Raw genomic sequence first — 6,000 nt, 5'->3', positions numbered from 1 at the left:
TTACAGTCCAAAAACTGCCGTTTGTATAGGCATATTTTTTTTTTTTTGCTTTGGAAATTAAGGGGGGGGGGGGCGCACCGGGCGCAACTGCTGGCAATTACTGGCAGCAACATCAGGTGAATGGCATAACAATTAGACGCGAGCGGGCGAAGAGAGCGAGCTTGAAAATTTTGACATTTTATAGTCCCAAAACTGCCATTTGTAGCCATATTTTTTCGCTTTGGAAATAAAGGAGAGGGGGGGGGGGGGGGCGCACCGGGCCCAACTGCTGGCAATTACTGGCAGCAACATCAGGAGAATTGCGTAACAATTAAATGCGAGCGAGCGAGCGAGCTTGAAAATTTTGACATTTTACAGTAAAACAAACAAACAAACTGCTGTTTGTAGCTATATTTCTTCGCTTTAGAATTTAAGGGGGCGCATCGGGCGCAACTGCTGGCAAATAATTGCAGCAATATCAGGAGAGCATAATGATTACATTCGAGCGAGCGGAACGAGCGAGCTTGAAAATTTTACATTTTACAGTCCAAAAACTGCCGTTCTTAGCCATATTTTTTCGTCTTGGAAATTAAGGGGGGAGGGGCACCGGGCGGAACTGCTGGCAATTACTGGCAGCAACATCAGGTGAATTACATAACGATTAAATGTGAGCGAGCGAAGAGAGCGAGCTTGAAAATTTTACATTTTTACATTCCAAAAACTGCCGTTCTTAGCCATATTTTTTCGCTTTGGAAATTAAGCGGGGGGGGGGGGGGCGCACCGGGCGCAACTGCAGGCAATTACTGGCAGCAACATCAGAAGAATGGCATAAACATTAAATGCGAGCGAACGGAGCGAGCGAGCTTGAAAACTTTGACATTTTACAGTCCCCAAACTGCCGTTTGTAGCTATATTTTTTCGCTTTGGAAATCAAGGGGGGGGGGGGGGGAGCGCACCAGGCGCAACTGCCGGCAATTACTGGCAGCAACTTCAGGAGAATGGCATTACGACTAAATGCGAGCGAGAGGAGCGAGCGAGCTTGAAAATTTTGACATTTTACTGTCCAAAAACTGTCGTTTGAAGCTATATTTTTTTTTTTCGCTTTGGAAATTAAAGGGGGGGGACGCCCGGTGCGCCCCTCCCCCCGGATCCGCCACTGTAGTCAAGGCTGTGGGTTTATGTTCATGACTGGGGGAGCTATGACCAGCGAGGTGGCGTCGTGGAAAGGATGTCCAAAATCTGCACTTTAGAGCATTCCCTAAACTAATTGTACGTGTTTGTTTGTGTGTGTGTATTATATACATGGAAAAGTTAGGAATTAGCCCAGGTCAAGTCTTTTTATTGGCAATGCAAGACATTTAGTATGTAAAGCAACACTGCAAAATCAATGATCTAGCTTTGATGTAACGAAGCGTGAGGTACAAAGGTGTACATTCTACATCACATTGCGCAACATTGTAGCGACTCTTCGTTCGGATGTACTGAGTACACTGCGCACATCCTGCTTATGATATGCAGAATGCCAACCAGGAATCACGCTAAATCACAATCTTTTGTCGGGTTCGGGTTTTTTGAACAATGTTTCACACTATATACCTATTTAATTATGGTTAAAAGAAATCATAGAAAAAATATCATATTTCTTGATCACCCTTTCATTCAAAAAGCAGTTTACTAACACTTAAACTACTATTTCGGTAGGGTTTTTTTTTTTTTACCAGCGGATTGGGAGGGGGCGCACCCCCCCCCCCCCCCCCCTCCGTAGTTACGCCACTGCTTTTGGGTGAAATAATTGGACAGATTTCTTAAATTCTAACAAAAAAGCAAGAAAATCTTTTCATCGCGGGAATTATGATTATGTGGGGTGGGGCAAATGGTGCGCTTGCCTTCCAATATTTTTATGGGGGCAACATTTTTGTTTTCTTTCAAAAACAAGAAAATCTTCTCATTACGGGAATTATTGATTATGGGGGGGGGGGCAAAATTGAAATATGCTTGCCCCTCCAATATTCTTATGGAGGTAACATTTTGTTTTTCTGTCAAAAAAAAAAGAAAATCTTCTCGTCTCTGGAATTATGGAGGGGGGGGGGGTGGGCAAAATGATATGCTTGCCCCTCCATTTTTTTTTCATTTTTTTTTTAAATGAGGCTAAGGCTCGCTCTTGGGCTGGCAATATGGATTGGTCAGCAGTAACGTACATAGACCCTACATACTTGTAAGTAGCACACGTACGTGCAAACGTGTATAAGTGCTCCATATCGCACGGATGTACAGTACCGGTCGATAAATAGTAAACACTTAAGAATACTAATAGATATGTATAAAATCAGTGCTGCCAGAACCAAGGGTGCGAATTGTTTTTTGCCGAAGATTTGTGTGTGTGTGTGTGTGTGTGTGTGTGTGTCCCTGGTGTCAAATATAAAAAAAAATAGAAAAGAATAATTATTTAGCGTCCGGCGTTGAGGTCGCTGGCAGACTGATTTTTTTTTTTTTTTTTTTTGAGGATCTGAAGGGGGGTGCGTTCGCACCCATCGCACCCCCCCTGGTGACGCCCATGGTAATGTAGACGGAACACTGAACAGGATTTACATTAAACCTTTAAAATTGTGCTAATGAGTCAAATGTGTGCAAAATTCACAGATGAATGGAGGATAACATGGCCCGGCCACAGAGGCAATCAAAAGTTTGGGTTTTTTTTTTATCAACCTTTCAACTCAAATTACAGTGAAGAGTTACTTGAATGAACAATAAGATATCTTCTTCTTGTTGCCATTGTTGTTGTTGTTGTTGAAACCAGGCAAAGTATTAATATGAAAGCATTTGACAAAATAAATATGTACTCTCTAAAAAAAATCGAGTGAAAATAGTGAAAGAGTGAATACAAAAAAGAGTGAATTGAGAATGAAGTTGGAGTGAATTTTGAGTGAAAATGTTCATTTTCTCTCATTTTGGAGTGACCTCAGGGATCACTCGAAGATTTTGAAGTGATCCCTGAGGTCACTCGAAAACGAGTGAAAATGAACATTTTCACTCAAATTACTCCGATTTCACTCTAAATTCACTCGATCTTTTTTAGAGAGTATATTTCACAAAAGGCCTTATTTATTATGACTGATATCGGCTAAATATCTGTGGTCTTCACCTATTTTATGCTAAATAAGCCTACTGAGTAACTGCCTTGTAACAACGTTTGTATTTGACTTTACAATGTTTGCTCAACCTCAGCTGATTTCTGTTCTTTTCTTGAGCAAATTACAACAGAAACCTACTATTCTCGTTAATTTGCTTCTAGCGGAAGATGGCGCTCACTCATATCCGTTTCGTTTCATAGTCCGCTGTCACCATCTGCGGCTTTGTGGTAAAACGACTGGACGCAAAGCTAGTGTGCTTGACAGGAGCCGAGCTAGCTAGCTGTGGTCTGGCCACAGAGCAACAGTGACTTTCCGCCGCGCCGCCGTGTATACAACACGCACCCGGATGTGTATGCGATGCATGAAATTTGTCAACAGTAACAAGAGCAGGGACAACACACAGTGACACAGTGTTGTGTTTGTTCCATATCCGTTGGAGATTATCTTCTCCCTCAAAAGTTATCTCACCTGGCAGAGCAGTCTTACCAGAGAGGTTAATAATGGGGAAGGGGACAAGCAAATTGAGCGCGGGAGAAATAAAGGAACTGCGACAGTGCACGTACTGTAAGTCAAAGATTTATCATATGAATAGTCCCGCCTGCTTGATTTATTGTAGTGTTTGTTCGACGCGATATAAATTTACCGGTAACAATATTTGGTACCCAATATTTAGCCTACTTCATCTACTGATGTGTCTCAAGTTGTAGATCTAAATTTAATCCTCTTTTGGATTATACTCCCTGAAAACTAACAGTGACTAGATCTAGAATAGATCAATAGTTTAGACACTTCATGCAAGCAAGTTGAGATGAAGCATATTTGGAGCAAGTCAATACAATAGTCATGATAGTACTAGACCTACTACTACCTAACCTAGTATTTTCATGATCGGATGATGATGATGATGAATATGGGATGGCTTGGCTTCCCGTATACAGCCTACAGGGCAGGAGAACATGTTGGACGAACAAACCAAATCATGACATAGCTTATTGTGATTTCAGTGTAAATTAGACTAGACCATCGATCTAGTCTAGTCTATATTAGAATTACTACATTTCACTTTAATACCTGCTTTCACTGTAGCAAGGTGCTACATCAATACAGGTCATAAGTACTTGCCCAATTGCCCGAGGCAAGTTAAAATCAAAGTCAGTCTGGGAAACCCGCTCATGAGGCCTGCTCCCCCATACGAGTACTCCTCCGCCTCACGAGACCCCCGGAGAGCCTCATGACGCCCCTGGGGAGAGAGACTTGTGAAGCTCCCTGTTCATTTTTTATTCATCTTTCATCTGACATATAAATTGCCGCAACTTTGCATGGTGATTTTTTGTTACACACACATGTCCACTATCCATGATGAAAAGAAGAAAAAATTCTCTCTATTTTTTTTTACAACAATCGAGTTTTAATCAACCGCTGCACAGCTGTGCACAGCGACCCTTCGAAACACGGGCGCCAGCGGGTTCGCTCAATTCAAGGCTGCCGCACCTAGCGGCCTGATCCGACTAAATATTTTTGACTTTTTTCTGTGGCTCTCACCTCTTCGCGCCCGAATCAGCCTCATGAAGCTGAAGTCTGATATCTTTTTACAAAAATTTGTAACGAGAAAAATAAAATCAGTACTAATGTCCTGATCTTGTGTATATTCCAAATTACTATTCCACACTGACAGAATTTTTTCTTCTTTTCATCATGGATAGTGGACATGTGTGTGTAACAAAAAATCACCGTGTAACAAAAAATCACTGTGCAAAGTTGCGGCAATTTATATGCCAGATGTGAGATTAATAAAAAGTGAACAGGGAGCTTCATAAGTCTCTCTCCCCAGGGGCGTCATGAGGCTCTCCGGAGGCCTCATGAGCGGGTTTCCCGGACTGAAGTCGGCAAGTGTTTTGGAACAATGATTGCCCGGAGAAAGGTTTGAAACCACCCTTTTTTCACCTTTCCCCCTTACAAACCCACAGAGTCAACCATACAGAAGCCCAAAGACAGTTTTCCACCTTCTACGTGTGGATTGAGTGAATGCAGTAATTGTCACTAGAATCTAGAACACATCGGTGAAACTGAAAGTTTGGGGAAAAACGGACAATCCGTTCAAAAGTTATGAATTTTTAAAGGTTCTTTCTGAATTCTGTGCATTCACTGCTGGATGAGAAGACTACTGCATAACGCACACATTTTTGAAACAGTTACTCATTTTTTATGTGGATGTCCAAAGTACATTATAGAAATATGTATGTTATTAGCAGAAATAGTTATTACTGATGTGTATCATATTTTGCTGTTTGTAGTCAAATTACTAGCTCAAAGCATCAATTATGCATGCTTTTGTTCAGTATGTCCAGAGGACAAGAAGATTCACTCTAACACAATTTCATATTGATATTGTATTAATAATTCTGCGCATTGCGCACAGCCCAAATGTTTGCTTTGTAGCATTGTTTTTGGTTTTGTTTCAATTTCATACAAATTTGTGATAAATTTTGCATTTAATAATCCTGATTAATCACGAGCATCGGTCGAGCCCCTCTCGTGTATATGGGAGTGGCCTAGGCAGGTGGACAGCCGACCACGGCCCTTCCTTGCTGAGAAGCCTGCTCAAGTTACCTAGCCGGGCTGGCCAGAAAATATGATCGTTGATTGGGCAGCTCAAACTGAGGCTAGTGAGGGAGATTATTTGATGTAATCGATTATTTTTTTGAATTACGTGTAATAAAATGGAAATGATATAGGGTAAAAATTGACATTTAAAGTAATTCCATGAATAAAGATTTGGCATAAATATTCTTAGGGGAATGATAAATGGCAAATATTCAAATAACAACAACAACATATGATGTCACATGTGTAGAATGATATGAGGAAAATATAGAGAATTTCACAAAAT

Source organism: Diadema antillarum, unplaced genomic scaffold (assembly GCF_040938485.1).
Source record: "Diadema antillarum isolate AM-2024a unplaced genomic scaffold, OU_Dant_1.0 seq00000122_RagTag, whole genome shotgun sequence".
Taxonomy (NCBI): domain Eukaryota; kingdom Metazoa; phylum Echinodermata; class Echinoidea; order Diadematoida; family Diadematidae; genus Diadema; species Diadema antillarum.
The sequence above is the reverse complement of the archived record's forward strand: the minus strand, read 5'-3'. Positions refer to the sequence as shown.